We start from the raw sequence: 18853 nt of genomic DNA, 5'->3' as shown, positions 1-18853 counted from the left end.
CCATGCCATCAAGATAAGCCAGCAGATAAGCAATAATGTTAGCTACAAAGTGGTTGCTTCTTGGGGCTTCCCTTGTGGTACAGTGGTTAGGAATCCACCTGCCAATGCAGGGGACACAAGTTCGAGCCCTGGTCTGGGAAGATCCCACATGCTGCGGAGCAACTAAGCCCATGCGCCACAACTACTGAAGCCCGTGTTCCGCAATAAGAGAAGCCACTACAATGAGAAGTCTGCGCACCGCAACGAAGAGTTGCCCCCGCTCACCAAAACTAGAGAAAGCCTGCATGCAGCAACGAAGACCCAACACAGCCAAAAATAAATAAATACATAAATAAAATTTATAAAGAAAAAAAGTGGTTGCTTCTTTGCTTCCAAACCCCAGATCTGTGTAAAAATGTATCTTGTAGTTCACCCTAGCCAGAAACATACAGGGAGGGAATTTTGAGTAATTTATTATCATAATAAATAAATAGTTCAGGATTCAAGTATGCATCCTGCCCCCTTACCAAGAGAACAATGGAAAAGTCATCTAACAATCCTGGGACCATGTGTACTTTGGGAAAAATGACTTGCAAGAGGAAAAAAAGAATAGTGGTATTTCATTCCTGGAAATTACCTAGAAGTCCATCATCAGGGATATTTGCCCTGCTCCTTTTCTACTGCCCAAATTAAGATAACTGCTGGATAAACCGAGGTTTCTAAAATTGTATTCCCTAAATTTTTAATAAAAGATAGCAGAGCTAGGCTTTTACTTCAGAGCCTTTTCATTTTCAATCACCACCTTATTTAAAAGAAAACAAACAAAAGGCCTCCAAATGAATCATCTCTGTAGTAATCTGATTTATTTTCTTACCTCTTGGCATTTAGGTGAATTGTGGTTTTACTTTTTTTTTAAGTAGGTAGGCTTAAGTTTCTCTGTTATCACAGTGGAATTTAAGAATTGCTGTTTACGCTGTTTAACAAGCAAGAACAATGCATACTGTTCAGTAGAGGGTAGGTGAAGCTGGACACGTATTAAATTTTGAGTATTAAGAAAAGTGCTACGGTGGAGCCAAGAAGTTAATGTTTTTAGATGAACAAACTGTTTCCATTTAGTATAACTCACTCTCTTTTTTTTTTTTTTCAGGGAAAGTGTTATGAAAGGAAGGACTATACCTAAATTTTAAATTTTAATTATAAATTAAATTTAGGTCTCCCTTTTTTCTCCTAAGCTATTCATAGATGAAGTTCATCATTCTTTCCACTGTACGACATGGAATATAAGCAACAGAACAGAAAAAGCCCCCCCAAACAAAAACCATTGTATCTGTTTCTCCCAGCTTTCTCCATGACAACAAAAGTTAGGAAAGAAAAGATAGTCATAAAAATCTCCACTACAGGAAAACTCGTCCAAAATAAATGTCTTTTTTAATAAATTTATTTATGTTTTATTTATTTATTATTTTTGGCTGTGTTGGGTCTTCGTTGCTGTGAGCAGGCTTTCTCTAGTTGCGGCGAGCAGGGGCTGCTCTTCTTTGCCGTGCGTGGGCTTCTCATTGCAGTGGCTTCTCTTGTTGCGGAGCACGGGCTCTAGGTGGCGGGCTTTCAGTAGTTGTGGCTCGCGGGCTCTGGAGTGCAGGCTCAGTAGTTGTGGCGCAAGGGCTTAGTTGTTCCGCAGCATATGGGATCTTCCCGGACCAGGGCTCAAACCTGTGTCCCCTGCATTGGCAGGCGGATTCTTAACCACTGCGCCACCAGGGAAGCCCCATAAATTATGTCTTTATAAAAATGAACTTAGTAGAAGTTGATCATATCAAACACAAAAAGCAAGCAAAATTGTAAACCATATAAAGGAAATCAATCTAACTTATAAAATGGCATTCAACCAGTCCAATACTTTGCATAAAAATTGGATAACTTGAAGAATTACAGTGATTGTGTCACAAAGGTAGAGGTAAGATGTTTAAATTACAGGAAGTTTTAAAAATAATTTTTAAGTGTTTCTGCTTCGGACAAATAGGAGTTATCAAACCCCTTTCACAGATTTCTTTTCTCTGGATCCTAAGGTATGCCCCATTTTTCTTGCCTTCCTGGTTTTTGGGGGGTTCTGGCGGAGCTCAGCCGCATGGCTCAGTTTCTCAGTGAGCTCATCTTACTGTGTTATGGGTATTGCCTCAATCATTCTATGCCTCAGTCATTCTGCAGACCTCACATCTCTGAGAGTGTTTCTACTTTTACAATGAATACCATAGGGCATTCGTCTTTGGTTGGGGGGGGTGGGGTCGTGGTGGTGGAGCTTTCCTCCACCATTTCTTTACTATATGGGTTTTCTATATTCAACAAGATTGTCATAAGAACCAATGTCTTCATTTATCCATGTACTGTACATGTTATGGAGTATGAGGCCCATTACCTGCAAAGATTTCTATAGACGCATAGATTTAATGAGCTCACCTTCCAAAGGCACTGTATGTGCCCCTATTTGTTAAAAATGGTTGAAAATTAGAAGTGTTTCTGTGATTTTTTTTTTAGTTCGCAATGCCTCAAAGAGTGCATATGAGTTTTTAAAAGCCAATTTTTTTAAATAAATTTATTTATTTTATTTATTTATTTTTGGCTGTGTTGGGTCTTCGCTGCTGCACGTGGGCTTTTCTCTAGTTGCGGCGAGCGGGAGCTACTCTTCATTGCGGTGCGCGGGCTTCTCACTGCGGTGGCTTCTCTTGTTGCAGATCATGGGCTCTAGGCACGTGGGCTTCAGTAGTTGTGGCACACAGGCTCAGTAGTGTGGCGCACGGGCTTAGTTGCTCTGCAGCATGTGGGACCTTCCCGGGCCAGGGCTTGAACCCGTTTCCCCTGCGTTGGCGGGCGGATTCGCAACCACTGCGCCACCAGGGAAGCCCTGAAAGCCAAATTTAATAAGCAAATTGGTTGTATTATTAAATAGCAAAGGATGCTATAATTTCACTGTGAACTAAAAAACATACCACCAATAAAATTTCTGAATATCCCAGAAATATTGACATATAATCTTACAAATATCCTACAGAAGCTTAGCACGTCTCTCCATGACATCCAGGCTCTCAAAGATCAGAGCAGTTTGCAGGTGGGGTCTCAGTAGCAAGATGTCAAGGTCACCTAGGGGATTAACACCCAGAGCTGGAATCCTAGGCTAGCTGGCCTGCCCTGCTTTGTTCAGGCAATAAAAGCCAAAATGATAGTCTCATTTAGTTGGGCTTCAGCGGAGGGCGGGAGAGTAGGGAAGCACTCAGGGAAAACCTACAAATTCTACCATAGCCAGAATTTCCATTTATCCCTACTTGGAAAAAAAAAAAAAGACAAAAGAGTAGCAAACACTTTCTCCATATGTTTCTCCATTGGTTCATTGTGCTCACTAAAACCAACTCTGTTTGCAATTCTGATCCAGGATGCAGTGAATCAGCAAATTGTTTTCTTTTTAATTTGTGGTATTACTCAGTTGCTTTGACATAAGCAGTGACGTAACACTGACCATATTTCGCTGTGATACAAACAATGTCTTTCTCTGCTCTGAAGCTTTAGACTTCCTGAGCTGACTTTTCTAATGCAAGATGTGCTTCTCAAGGGGAACATGCTGTGTAATCATGTTTAAATATTTGCACTGGCACCTTTAAAATCCGGTGCTGTCTTTAGGGCCTTTGTGGATGAAACCTTGGAAAACCAAGACAACACCACTGTGGTTCTCACTCACTAGTATTTCCTTGTTATGATGAACAAAATTTCAATGTATAGAGCAAGGCATAGACACAAAGGTGAGCAAATTTGGGTGTCAATATTAAGTAAATTATTTAGGTAGTTGTAAAACGAGACCCTCTTTTTCTCCTCCATATTGCATTATTTTCAAATCATCTGAATTCCCAAGCTAAGAAACTATTGGCTAGAGATTGCCTCTGTTGCCACAGTCTTCCCAGTAAATACTGGTGAGAGCTAGGAACAAAACTTAATAAAAGCTTTCTTGTATGTTCTCTGCTGCCCTGGCATAGCATTAAATGGGTATGGATGGTCTTTCAACAATAGCCCACACTGAAGCAAAAAGTAACCCTGAGCTAATCCCTTCTACTACCAGCTAACCCCATCCACTGCCTCAAAAAGTTACTAAAGAGTATAACAAAAGAAACAAAAGGATGAAGATACTAACAGGAGTCACAACACCCTCTCCCCTGCAAGTTTAACAGTCCAACCTCCTCAACCAACCGCCAAGTTGGCTGTTATTTTGCAAAGTAATCTGTGTTAGACCAACAGGTAATCCCTCTGTAGTTATTTCTGATTTAGGAAATAAGCATTTGTGTTTATTTTGTGGCCATAGTGAATCCTCACGCTGTAGCCTCAAGGGTTAAAGCCAGATAGAGCTGAAAGAAATGCTTTTAAAAGCTGTCCTTCAGGAGGCGGCCCTAGATCAGCTACATTTTGTAGGACAGCTTCCCCATGACCTCAGTGAGAGTATCAGAAATCTTCTTAGTGCAATGCGATCTCTTCTGTGTGCAGTTGGCCCTTTGCTTTGTGGTTTGAGCTTCAGCAGAATTCCATATGGCTGATGGTAAAGCAGAGAAGAATCCCAGGAGGGCCAAGAAAAGGTGGATTCCTGTTGCCAAAAGCTGCCTAGCAGTTTCCAGTCCATGATGTTCATCAACATCTGAAAATTCCTGACGGCCAGCCATGGATGTGTGGGAATGGCTGCTGCCCAGTCAACCAGGAATCCCTCAGCACAGAAGCTCTTGAAGGGGCAAAAAGCATATCAAAACACTTAAGTGGAAACACTTAAGTGGAAACTTAGGAGACTTAGGACTCTCGTTAAGGCCACAATGGCCAATGGTGGTATAGTTTGACACAAACCTCTAACTAGGCAGAAGAACAACAGGAAAACTGTCTGAAATAGGCCTGGATTCCTTGTTACCTCATGCTCAAGATGGCAACTTGGCTCACATGTCTGGTACCTGGGCTGGCATGGCTGGAGCAGCTAGGCTCTGGGCAACGTGGCTGTCTCTCTCCACATGGCTCGCTCGGGTTTGCTCACAACATAGCTGTTTCAGGAGAGTTGGATTTCTTACATGGTGGCGGACTTGTCCCAGAGCAAGCATCTCAAGAGAAGTGCGCAGCTCCTTATGACCTGTCCCTGAAAATCCCAGAACTTCACTTCTGCCAAATTCTATTGTTTAAGAAGTCATGAAGACCAGCCCAGATTTAAGGGGAGAGGAATTCAAGAATGCATCTTGAAGGGAGAGGAGCATGTGAGGTGGGAGATATTGTGTAGCCATCTTTGAAAAACACAATTTTCTGCATCTCAGGACTCCAAATTTTCTAACAACTGTCTAGTATTAGTAATTCTAGTGCACTGTATTTCTGTAAGAAAAACCCTAAATTTTGCTCTTGGTAATTCTATTTGGACAAATTGGAAATTTATTAAGCCTTTCAACTAACCAAACTTCTGAATTTGAGTTTTAACCATATTTAAGTGTTACTGTGCTTTCAGAGAGGCTGTTGATTCTGAAGTAGTGGACTTTGATCGAGTTGACTTAAAAAACAACACTATTTGGATCTTAACTGTGATATAGACATTATAGTAATAGATCATTGGTGTTCTACTGACTATTTCTATTCTTTTTTTTTTTTTTTTTTTGGCTGCTTTGGGTCTTCATTGCTGTGCACCGGCTTTCTCTAGTTGTGTCGAGCGGGGGGCTACTCTTCGTTGCGTTGCGCGGGCTTCTCATTGCGGTGGCTTCTCTTGTTGCAGAGCACGGGTTCTAGGTGCATGGGCTTCGGTAGTTGTGGCACACGGCCTCAGTAGTTGTGGCTCGCGGGCTTAGTTGCTCCACGGCAAGTGGGATCTTCCCAGAGCAGGGATCAAACCCGTGTCCCCTGCATTGGCAGGTGGATTCTCAACCCCTGCGCCACCAGGGAAGTCCAACTATTTCTATTCTTGAGGACAAATTCAACGTATGCCATCATTAAAACTTAAAAAAAGAAATGAGGACAAGGTAAGTACAGATAAAGCAGCACCCAGAAAATCTTCTAAGAATAATTAGAGACAACTTCACTAAGACCCAATAAGACTCAATACGCTCAACATCCATTGTTGAACTTGGAAGGATGAGCCCAAGAGAAATCTAAGTTATTAGAGCCAATCTCCTTCTTGTCATCTTTTAGGATCCACTCAGCAGAATGGGACTTGCATCTAGAAATAAGCACAGTCACCAGTGCAGAGCAAAGACCAGGAGTAGGAGTGGATGGGTGGGGAGGAGCACTGAACCTTCTCTACATGAGCACAAATAGAGAAGGGTCAGTCTGGAGGGCAGTCATCAAGTTATCAGTGTCGGGCTTCCGTGGTGGCGCAGTGGTTGAGAGTCCGCCTGCCAATGCAGGGGACATGGGTTCGTGCCCCGGTCCAGGAGGATCCCACATGCCGCGGAGCGGCTGGGCCCGTGAGCCATGGCCGCTAAGCCTGTGCGTCCGGAGCCTGTGCTCCGCAACGGGAGAGGCCACGGCAGTGAGAGGCCCGCGTACCGCAAAAAGAAAAAATAATTAAAAATTATCAGGGTCTCCCAGGAGACAGGTAATGCAAAACAATAGAACCCCTGGCTGGGACATAACAGGATGTCCGTGAAAGCAGGCAACAAACCAGTTAGACACTAAGGGGTCCCCGGACAGCAAGAACGCCACAAAGGCCCGAGATTCAGGAGTAGGGGTGGTGGTGCTTGTATTCCCGAGAGAGTAAACACACGAAAGCAAAGGACACAGTTCTTTGAAACAAAACAGAATCAATACCAGCTCTGTTCTCTTCTGCCTGAGGTTATGACTAGTCCTGGGAGCAGAGGCAGAGCTGAGGTGAATATCAGCTGGTTAGATGTGGGAGTCCTCAGAAGCCTGTTTAAGGGGAGGAACTAAGCTTATTTGGTCAGAAATCAACACACTGACTCTAAAAGTTGAGTGTGTCTCAGAATAGCCTAATTGGGTTGTTAAAAGTCACCCTTTGAACTCCACTCCCAAAGACTGTGGGTCCATATGTTGGGGTGCAGTTCAGGAATCTGCATTTTTATAACCACCCCAAGTGATTCTGCTGGCCCACATTCTGAGAATGATGGAAGTACAATCCTTTCCACTTGACCACAGGCTCAAGGATCACAAGGACAGCTGGGTTAAGGTTTTAGCCCACAAATAGAACAGTTAGAATTTGAGAGGACCTAAGAGGGCCTTCAACATAACTGAGCTTAGTGAATAATTCGTCAGAAATGATCCTATTTCGGAAGTTTTGCTTTTAAACAACTGCAGCAGAGCTGTAACTGCCACATCAGAGGTTTGAAATGTAGCTAGGAACATTTTGCATCATTAAAAAATGTCAAGCATTTGAGAAGTTTCCCGGCCTGATTTTAAAAGCTGCACGTTTGAAAATAAAGATACTTTTTCCCCTTAAAGTAAAAATAACCCTTGTTGATTGTAGAAACTTTAAAATTTAGATAAGCAAAAATAATATTTTTAAAGACCCATAATCCCACCACCCGGAGATAACCACAATTAACCCCTTTGTATGTATCTTTCCAGCCTTTGCCCAGACAAGTACACTCATATATGGGCTTGTTTTTCCTCCCCTTTGTTTTGATAAATGGGATAGTATTGTACTTTCCTGGGTAGTGGTAGTGGTTTTTAAAGTTTTTGTTTTAGAACCAGGCTCTGAGTTTACTCTCTAGCCCTTCTAGACCCTGTGGCCTTCCATCTCTACTTCCCTCCGTATCTTGGCTTCTTTCCTCTCTGTCTGTTGATCGGTTGTTACTTTGTGACCAAAACTGGGTGTTCTACAAATTACCGATAGATGGGGCAACATGCAGAAATCTCACAGGCATTGTGCCAAATGATAGAACCCGGGCACAGAAGAATACGCGCTGTGTGATCCCTTTTGTACAGATGAGTTGGGAAAGGCCCAACTCATCTGTAGAGGCAGAAAATAGATGAGTGTTTGCCTAGGTATGGTTTGAAGGAGATGATTACAAAGGGGCATGAGGGAACTTTGAGGGATAATTTAAATATTCTATATCTTGATTATGGTGGTTATTTCATGGCTGTGTACATTTGTCACAACTCTTTGAATTTAAGTTGGGTGTGTTTTATTGTACGTAAATTATGCCTCAACAAAGTTGATTTACCCTACACTAATTTATTATTCAAAATTCTAAGAGAGGAATTCTTACTGGCTCAGTTTGTGTTAGATATCCACTGTGAGTCCTGTCAGCCAAGGGTGGAGGGCCACTGTAAGAGACAGAGATTGGGGTATATTCCCAGCTCACAACAAGCTTCCCTTCTCCAAAAATAGCCCTGAGACTCAGGAGTGGACCCCAGTGGTCATGCCTGGGCGGTGGGACTCAGTCCACCTGTCACAGCTGGCTGATGCAGGGTGGGCACATGACACAAGTCAGGCTAGTCCTCCCGCAGGAGTTTTCAAATGGGAACTTAGGAGAGAGAACCAGCATCTGGCTGGTGGGGACCTCTTCGGATGTGAGGCCCAGGTGCTGCCAGTAAGCAGGTCTGCTATCTTAGAAAAGAGTCAACATGCAGAGAAGTGCAAGACAGAGCAAAGTACTGGTAGAAAGGATTTCTCTGCAGTCAAGTGGGTGTGGAATAGGAATAATTTCAAACACCAACACTCTAAACGCACAGAGTCAACCACCCATTAGCTTTCCTCTTCCGGGACTAGAGAAAATTCCAGGGATGAGGCTTGATCTGAGTAGTTTATCAGAATTGCCAGAAGCAGGTATAAGAGGTATAAGCAGGTATAAAAGGGGAACCTCCACAGCCAGAGGAGCAAATGTAGGCATGTGAGCTAAGCAACCAGTGGGAGATCAGACATAGGAGGGAGTTAAATTGTGCTTTCCATGCCTATTTACTGAGCACCGGCTGTGTCCCCGAAACTGTTCTAGGTGCTGGCAATATAGCAGCGGATGAGGCAGATGAGGGCTCTGCTATCACGAAGCTTTCATTGTACTGGAGGGAGTAAGGCAATAAACAAACAAGAAACAGACACATGGAAATTCTAGATGGTGACACATTCAATGAAAACATAAACATAAGGAGATACTAGAAAGTGGCTTCAGCAGAGAGCTAGCCATCTTAGACAGAGGGGTCAAGAAAGGCTTAGCAATAGAGGTAGCATTTGAGTTGACAGAAGAAGGAGCCCCAAGCAGCAGGACCAGTTTCCACAAATGTACTGAGGAGCTCAAAGGTGTTTGAGAAAGTCCACAGGGGTGGAGTGAAACCAGCAAGGAGAGCAGAAGCAGGTGATGCCTGATGGGGAGGGGCCAGACTACACGGGTGAGGGGTTTGGTTTATGCTAAGGATGACGGGAAGACATTGGAATATTAAGAGAAAGTTTCCATTTGTAAAAGTTCCTGCTGGCTATTCCGCTGAACATGGAATGTAGGAGAGCAAAAATGGCAGTGGGGAGAACAGATAAGAGATCACAATAGTAAGTCCTGTTGGACACAAGTAGACAAGTAAAGATTTGGGATATGCATGACATCAGGAGTTGAAAACAGCAACAACAAAAAACAGGTGTTGGGCAAGAGTTTAAGGGTGTAGACCAGTGGTCCCCAACCTTTTTGGCACCAGGGAGCAGTTTCGTGGAAGACAATTCTTCTGTGGTCGGAGGGCGAGGGGGGATGGTTTAGGCGGTAATGCGAGCGATGGGGAGTGATGGGGAGCGGCAGAGGAAGCTCCGCTTGCTTACCTGCCGCTCACCTCCCGCTGTGCGACCCAGTTCCTAACAGGCCACGGACGGGTACTGGTCTGAGGCCTGGGGGTTTGGGACCCCTGGTGTAGACTGTGAGCAAAGCAAGTTCATGTGACATGTAAGAGCCAACTTAAAACAGAATGTAGCTCGCCCAGCAGGCTTGGGGTGTCTGAGTCATACCACTGCCCTCAGTGCCCAGAGGCCCACGTGAGGCTCTGCTGCTGAAGTGGGGGAGCCCCTCCACCATTTTTGGTCACATTTCAATGTCACCCAGACATCAAAACAATGAGGTTTTTGCCCTGATGTTTCAGATTTCTTAGGGACAACAGCTCTTTCAGCATCTTTGGAAGCCCCGCTCTCCCTAGCGCTCAGAGGGCAGTGTTGACTCCCCTCCCAAGACCCCCTCTGCTGGCATGGGCAAAGGTCATGCTCCTTCTTCAACAACTCTGTACAAATGGAGCCCCAAGAACAGACTCCTTCGGAGCCCCTACTTGCACTATCCCACCCCCATGGCCACATATGTCTAAATAGCCCAGTGGTGGACACAGTTAGGTTCAAGCCAAGACTGCTACAGAAGTATTATTTTAATTCTCCCTAATTAATCTCCTCTAACATGTTCAAATATTAAGACCTTATTAACAAAAATGATTTGGATAATCCAAGCTCGAAATAAGTACTTAACCAGCAATATCCCTAATCTGAGCTTTCTGTTGGACTTTTGAACATTTTCCTCCAATTTTGAAAAACAGAGAGACAAACCAAGTAACGGCAAATAAGACATGCTGTTGTAATCTCTAGGCTACACATGAGTACTAAACTGAGTGCCCAGACACCCAGATGTCAGTCCTCAGAGGTCAATCTCTTCCCACCAAAGTTCACTCTTTTCACTCTTTCCAATTTCTGAGCCAACTCTAATAGATGGATTATAGTTCAATAGCCTCAGCTTACTCAGGTTTTGACTATTAGGAATTAATTCACCTACTCTTCTAGTCAAGGGTCTGTTGGTTGCTAGAATCAAAGACTTATACCTGGAAAAACTAAACATGGGTTAGAGGAAGGGCAGCAACTGAGGCTGCTCTCTCACCTCCTTCTCTTTCTCAGCTGCCCCCCGCCCCCTTGCGCGTGTGCATATCTCCTCCATTCCTCTCCCATTTTCTTTTCTGGCCAGCTTCCTCTGCTTAGTCAGTGTCTCCATTGCCTCATACTTTAGGCCTGCACATCGCCTGTTAGGGCCACCCAACCTTAATTCTTTATAACTTGCCAGAACGCCTACCTCCCCGCCCTTAACCAACCTAAACCCCCCAGGGAGGAATCTGATGGCCTAGCTTATATATTCCAGCTAGGCCACAAGTCACGTCACTGACCAGACCATGAATTAGCTGCCTTTGGACCTGAGATGTATCTCTGATTATATGGGTTATAACCAGGGGGCTCAGGATCACACGGTTTATGACATGATCACTCCAGTGCAACTGGATCTAGGGACAGCAGTCCCCCAGAAGAGAGAGTGCGTGGGCAGACATCCTAAAATGTCTTTTGGTACATCCTCCCCACTCTGGGGCCCAGTGGCCCAGTCACCACATTGGGTTCCTATGCTGCTACCCGAGTGCCCTTGCTGTCAGTGAAACCCAGGACAAACTACTCCCATGGGTGTCTCTCCCCAAGCATCTAGCTGATCCGGTGTCACCATCCTCCCCCTCTTCCTCACCTTTCCCCTAATTGTCTCAGTCCAGAGTTAGAGAAGTTCTTCTCACACCCTAATGGGCATACCCATGAACTGGGGATTAAAATGCATATTCTTATTCAGTCAGTCTGGGGTGGGACCTGAGATTTTGCATTTCGAACAAGCTTCCAGGGAGCACCAATGCTTCTGCTCCCAGGACCTCACTTGAAATAGCAAGGTGTCATAGAACTCAGCCTGTTTCCAGCTCTTTAGTTCTTACTGGGTTTTGTTCTTAATTTGTTGTTTGGAAGGCCCCAGCCCTGGTTCAGTAGGAGAGCATCACACTGAAAAGGCAAATTATGTGACAGCTAGAACCTGATGGTCAAGGGACTTGAAATTAATCATCTTTTAGGTGTAAGGTGGTGGAAGAAATGATATTTCTTAGAATTCTAGAAGAACTCCTCCTCAAGAGATAAGCTGAGTGCAGAAGATCGCACCATGATCCCTGGGGAAGCTCTGATTAGCTACCCCTGACATTTGCAGGCCCTGGGACTAATGCACTCACAGAGGCCCACACACCCTATGCCTAAATGTTAAAAATCATAGATCAGGTGAACACACTGGTAAATAAAATGTGTTCCACTCTCCAGTCTTGACAACTGTATCTTTGAAATGACAATATTTAAAAATACATGTACAGCTATAGTTTTATATGCCCAAATCAGTAAATTATCAAAGGTTACCAAGAATAACTGTTGGAACTCTTGTCTTGCTGTTCAGTTGATGGGTCAGGGATGTTTGGGAGAGTAATAAAATAAAGCAAGCACACTTTGTAAGTTATTCTATATTTATTTCATGAAATTTATTTTTTGTACTTTGTACCTTCGTTTCAGCAAAATTATAACAAAATTGTGATAATCAACATTTTTCACATAGTTGTGTTCTGTTGACAGTAATGACCTAAAGGATTAAAAAAATATGTTCTTATTATATCCAAAGTGTAAAAAATTTGAATATAGTTTATCAAAATATAAATTAAGGGGAATTCCCTGGCAGTCCAATGGGCTCTGCGTGCTTCCATTGCAGGAGGCACTGGTTCGATCCCTGGTCAGGGAGTTAAGATCTCACATGCTGTGTGGCGTGGTCAAAAATTAAAAATAAAAATAAAATAAATAGATGAAGTATAAAATCAAAATAATTACTTTTCATAAACTTTCAAAGTTCTTATTTATTTATTTACTTTTGGCTGCATTGGGTCTTCGTTGCGGTGTGTGGGCTTCTCATTGCCGTGGCTTCTCTTGTTGCAGAGCGTGGGCTCTAGGCACATGGGCTTCAGTAGTTGTGGCACGTGGGCTCAGTAGTCGTGGCATGTGGGCTCAGTTGCTCCATGGCATGTGGGAATCTTCCTGGACCAGGGCTCGAACCCATGTCCCGGGCACTGGCAGGTGGATTCTTAACCACTGCACCACCAGAGAAGTCCCTTATTTTACTTCTAAAATACTTAATGTTAGCTATTAGAATTAAAAGGCAATACAATTATATTTAATAAATACCAAAATTTTAAATGGAAATTACTTACATCAAGCCAAAATGTGTATTGGGTTTTGAAAATTCAGTTAAATCTTGTTAACTATTTTTATTTTTTAAATGAAGGGGGTCAATAGGTAAAATGAAAAAAAAGCTATGCATTTACCAAACAGATGGAACTTTTCCAAGTTCAAAATACCCATGTGGTGCAAAGCCATCCCCAGGTCGATGTTCTGGCTGCAGTGCGTCCCATCTAAAAGGTGCCTGCTACTTCTTCCTCTCCTTAGATTATTTTGCTTATTAGAGTCTGGTGTTCCCAGGGGATCTAAGTGCTGGTGGGAACAAAAGCAAACAAGATGCCTTTGCAAACATTCCCTGTTCTTTTGACCTTCGAGGGACCTGCTAGGAAATGGAAAGGCTTGCTCGGCTTCCTGAGAAAACTGTAGCAAAAGGACTTTTCAACTGGTTATTATTTTTGGGAACTGTTCAGATTTCTCTAAACCCATTTTTCCCCCCCTAACAGAACAGGAGTAAAGAAATCCAAAGATTATCTTGAAAATAGAGGCAATGCTACCCTGTCTCCCTGTGTGCTATAGCAGTTAGGTTTTGATAGTATATTTATTTGAGTAAGCCCTTTCTCCAGACATGGTCAAAACTCAAAATGTTATGAATATCTGATTTAAACTTAAAGAGCTTTTCTATGAATTAGAGAAAGAAAGAAAGAAATTATTAGTACTTTTGGATAAGACGGTGACTTTGAAGGCTAACATCTAATTCCATACCACCTTGCAACCCCAGTTCCTGAAAGAAAGGAATAAAACACGAGTAAAAGAGAATCAGTACCAGAGCTAGAAGAGGATAAAGGATATCATTGAAGAACTTCTACTGGACTACAGCAGGTAGTCTGCATTGAAGGAAAAACACCTTGACCTTGACTCTTTTTCCCTTCAGGAAGCAGAGTCCTGCAGTAATTGGAGATCCTGGATCCCACTGACTCTCCTAATTAGAAGGAACAGAAAATGAAAGGTAAAATTTGGCCCTAAGTCATCACTCCACTTGCAATCTCTTTTACCTTTAAAAAAACAGTTGTGTGTGAGGCCCAAGGTTACAAGTGACTACCTCATAAAGAAGGTGGAGGGAGTGCCTTCCTGAGTTGGTGGCCACAACAATAGGCTAGATTCTACCTGGGGCCTGGGGGCCCCCAGGCTTGTCACACACCCATCAGAGAAAGCTGGCAGAGGTGCATCATCAAACACATAGAATCAAAATCTCTGCCCATCAGTTTATAGCCCTGGAGCCCTTCCTTCTACCCTTAGGCTGAGAATCAAAGAGGCTTTCAAATTAAGAAGAGCCTCAAAGCTGCATCTGGGAGAGGTGGGGAGGTGGGGGGAGATAGTGATGGGATCCCAAGAGAATCACTTTACTCATTTCAGGGCCTTATAGGACATTTAGAGAAATCTCTCAATTTTCAAAGCTCAAGAGGTAGAAAAAAACCAACATGGGAACCATGAAAACCTCTTGTATCATAAAGGGAAGGGAACATGGCACTCGTGAGGAAAACCACGCTGTTGAGTAAGGTGAAGTGTAGTGTGCTGAGGAGAATGAAATATTCCTTTATGCACCGAATACATAATTTCTCACAGGGAGTGAAATGTCTTTGTTCAAGAACATATCTCGCAAAGCATGACTGGCTTTGAAGAGGAAGCCTTCTAGGCATAGCCAAGATGGCTGGTGAACAAGAAGATGGAGAGATAAGAAAATGAACCTGAATTGGGAGGGGTTGGAGCAGATCAGAAGGGGCATGATGTGGGGAGGGTCTGAGGAGAAGGGCTAGAAGTTCAACAAGTTGAGGGGAAGGTAGGCCCTGAGCAGAGAAGAGAAATCTGGAGTAAAGTTTAGACGACAACCCCATTTATGTCCCGATGTTGCAGTCTGGAGCATTCTGACCCAGTAAGAAATGGGCATCTCTCTTAGCAAAAGAAAACTCTAAACTTGTCTCCCCAGAACTGTGTAGTCCAAGATAGTAGCCGCTAACCACACGTGGCTATTTACATTTAAATTAAGTAAAATGTAATAAAATTAAAAATTCAATGCCTCAGTCACACCAGCCACATTTCAAGGACTCAATAGACAGACATGGCTAGTGGCTTCCATATAGATGGCTTAGATATGAAACATTTCCAGCATCACAGAAAATTCTGCTGGGATAGCTGTGGTCTAGAGAATCCCTTATGCTCTCCCACCTAATAGAAATTAAAACAAAGGAAGCTAATTCTTTGGGTAACTATGATAGCCAGTGCAGAGATTATAAACATTCCTCTTCCTGGCGGGACACAGGGAAATTCCTTTGCCTTAAACTTTCTGTACTTAGTTGACTTTGGATGTTTAGGGGTTTTTATCAGAACTTGTTTTAGGAAGACTAGAATTTTTTTATTTTTAATCTTCTATCTGACTAAGTCAGAGAGAATTCTTTGCCAAAATTCTTTGCTACTTCCTTTTCTTTCTTTCTTTTTTTGGACGTGCTGCGTTGTGAGGCATGCAGGATCTTAGTTCCCCTGACCAGGGGTTGTACGCGCACCCGCTGCGGTGGAAGCGTGGAGTCTTGACCACTGGACTGCCAGGGAAGTCCCCAATACTTGCAATTTTTAATCCAGTCTATTGTCTGTTTGGAAATCCCAGGAGTTGATTTGATGGAGTTGTTTTCTGGGTCAACAGGGGTCACAGTATTTTCTCAGGCCTCCTGCCTACCAGTTACTTCTCTAGGATGCCAAGAAGCTTGTTTCTTGTTTATTGGATACTGTATTTAACCTATCAGCTTGACAAAGATCAATAGCACACGTTATATGTTGATGTTGGAATTAAGTACAAATTGTTACAACCATTATAGAGAGTGATATGGTAATCTCTATCAAAATTACCAATGTACCTGCCCTTTGACTCAGCAATTCCCCTTCATGAATTTATCCTACAGATATATTCATGAAGCATAAAATGATATATGCCCCAGGTTATTCATTGTCATACTGTTTAGAAGCCTGGGAACAACCTAACTGTCCAAAAATAAGAGGACTGCTTAAGTAGGTTATACTATCCATATAACAGAATATTATGAAACCATACAAAAGGATGAAAAAGCTCTTTATGTAGTAGTTGGGAACAATTTCCAAGATATATTGTTTGGTGAAAAATAACCTGCCATCATTTGCGTTCTTTAAAAAAAAGGGGATGGAGTAGGGGAAGGATATGTGTAATTTCTATATGTGTATAGACTGTCTCTGGAAGATGAGGGAAATGAGGGGCTGCTGGGGAAGGGGATGGTGGGAAGGAAACTTTAATGTCCAAATAGACTAAATGTCCTATGGTACCTTTTGAGTGTTGTACTATGTGGACCAATTGCCTGTTAAAAATACACATTTTTAAAAAGAGAAAACTGAGTTTTCCAGAGGGCTCCTTCACCTTAAATCTTTCTTTCACAGTTTTTGTTAACCGATGAATATGAGTTTAGAATTAGAAAAATAGCTTGTGTGTCTGGTAACATGGCAGACTAGCTAACTACTGACTCTCCCTCTGAGCAGTCAATTACCACAATGAAATAGTAACAGTATCATCTGGAAAGTATCTGTGAGCTGTCCAGAAAGCTAGAAATCCTCAGGCTAGGAGCAGAGGAGAGCACTGAAGGCAGCTTTGACCCTGAGGTCTTTGCCAGATCTGGTGAACTTGACTGACTTCATGACCCAGCAAGGCTCTGGGGCCTGCAGAATGTGAGGATTTTAGTAACAGAGCCCCTCACCAATACGGGCTTCCAAATGTCCACACCCTCATGGTAAAGATGAATTAAAAATGCCACCCTGCTCCCAGCAGTCTACAAGGAAAATAGCCTGTCTTAAATCTTGGCACTGAGGACGGTGGGGAACTCCTTCCCTAAGCCCACCCCCAAGAAATCTGAAACCCAAGCTGGTTCTCACCCAGGGATGCAACCTGAACTTTAAAACCCCAAACTGAGGATGTACATTGGCAGACAGTGTTCTCCAGTGCCCGACAGAAACAAGCACAGATTCTTTCTGAAAAACTCCACTTTTAGGTTTGGGCTCAAAGAATTTCTCTAGATAAATTAGAAGAAAATTGAGAAAAATCAATAAACACATAAGGAAACAAGGCATCACAAATGGTAGCCTACAGGACACAAATGCAGAATCAGACTTGTAAAAACACCTGACATTGACATTATCAGAGCTGGGACATTCAAATTGGGACACTTAGAAGTCTGAGTAACGAGCAAGGGCTGTTGAAAATGAACAAAACAGAACTTGTAGAAGTAAAATCGATTTACTTTATGCAGATAAAATCTCCAATGGAAGAGTTTGTCCTCCTCAAAAAACCTATAAAGCATGTGCAATGCCCACCAGAGACCTGTGTGTGGCAAGCATTGTTAATTGCTTACCCAACAGACCTCAGCTTTTAATTGGGTATAAGGTGGTGGTAGCTTCAAGGGAGGTTGGCCTCCTCTCAAGCCCCAGGGGCTGAATCCTGATTGGTCAGACTCTAAGCAAATCACAGTTGTCTGCTCCCTTTGCCTGTCATTGATAGGCAAGGGTATGTGAAGTCATTATAAGCATTAAGATGTGAGAGAAAGTCTGCTGGGGACTTTTGAGAAAGTCCTAAAAAAGAGGACTTTGCTCCTAAAGAGAGGTGAATGGCGAGAATTAGACGTTTTCTAATGCTAGGCATTGATATCTGCAGTGTGAAGCACAGAGCTGCAGCAGCCATCTTAGGACCATGAGGGGAGCTGACCTGTGACATTGAAGGGGACAGGCCAGTGCACTGAAGATGAAATGGCAAGAACTTAAGTCCTTGATGACCCAATTTGACTGGTAAGTTCACCAACTCTGAAGCCACCCGACTTCCAGAATTCTTGTTCTGTGAATATACTTTTCATTATTGTTGAAGCAATTTTGAGTTGAGCTTTCAGTGACTTACATCAGGAAGCTTCCTGACCGACACACCAGGCTCTCACAGTGCAACACACACCTAGGGCAGCAGGTCAAATCCAGACAAGGGCAGCAGGGACTAAATTCACAGCCAGCTGGCAGCTCACCTGGAGCTTCTTGGAAAACTGTGATTTGGCCTCTTACCAGCTTCCTGAGGACAAGGGTCCAGGGGCAATGGAATGTGTTTTGGCCCTTAAGACTGAAGAAAAGTACCTGTTTTACACCAAGAGTCCAGCTTTGACGTCATTGATTTAGTTACTCATTATAAGTCTGTAGACACTAGGTTAGATATAAGGACAAACAGAGGTGTAGAGCAAACACAGTGCATCTTCTGAGTCCCCTCCCTTCCCCACTCACCAATCGCCTTTATAGTGCCATACCCACCCCTCTCTGCGGTTAGAGGCGCCTCTCCCTGACTTTTTCACAGGAGACAGAATGATGCTCCATCTGAGAGTTTGTGTTGGGCTGGATCCAACCCAGCTTGGACCTTAAAAACTAAGGAATCAGGCTGAACTCTCAGACAGCCCCAGCCTGCATTGGGGTGAACTCTCTTCCCTAGCCCTATCCTTCTGTTCAACACGTCCACTCTGAACCTAAAGATGGGCTGGAATCAAACGCCCCTATAGGAATTCATGGATTCATCCAAAAGCCATTCATTATAAAGGCACAGGAGGAGTTCACCATGCTCTGCTATGCCTCTGTGATCTTGCACATGCTATTAACTCTCCTTGTTCACCTGACAAGCTCATACTCACTCTTCAAGACCAGCTTGAACATCATCTCCTCTGTGAAGATACCGTAATTCCCAATCTCCCTTCTCACCAGTACCCCTTCTTGACGGAGGGAATTGCCCCTTCCTCCACACTCCCAGCATGCTTTGGACAATGTCTGTTCACTCAGTATTGAAAAATCTTTTGTTTGTGTCCATTTCTCTCTCCATGACTT

The 18853-nt window shown here is 43.3% G+C and overlaps 1 long non-coding RNA gene across 2 annotated transcripts in view; it reads left to right on the top strand.

Moving 5' to 3' along the window:
- Positions 1–18853, top strand: part of LOC132594126 (uncharacterized) — a 34877-nt gene that overhangs the window by 13440 nt on the left and 2584 nt on the right. For both annotated transcript variants that reach the window (XR_009560318.1, XR_009560317.1), the window contains exons 2-3: positions 13872–13946; positions 17661–17791. This is a non-coding gene — a long non-coding RNA (uncharacterized lncRNA). The remainder of the gene's footprint in view (positions 1–13871; positions 13947–17660; positions 17792–18853) is intronic.

Source organism: Globicephala melas, chromosome 20 (genome assembly GCF_963455315.2).
Source record: "Globicephala melas chromosome 20, mGloMel1.2, whole genome shotgun sequence".
Taxonomy (NCBI): domain Eukaryota; kingdom Metazoa; phylum Chordata; class Mammalia; order Artiodactyla; family Delphinidae; genus Globicephala; species Globicephala melas.
The sequence above is the reverse complement of the archived record's forward strand: the minus strand, read 5'-3'. Positions and strand labels throughout refer to the sequence as shown.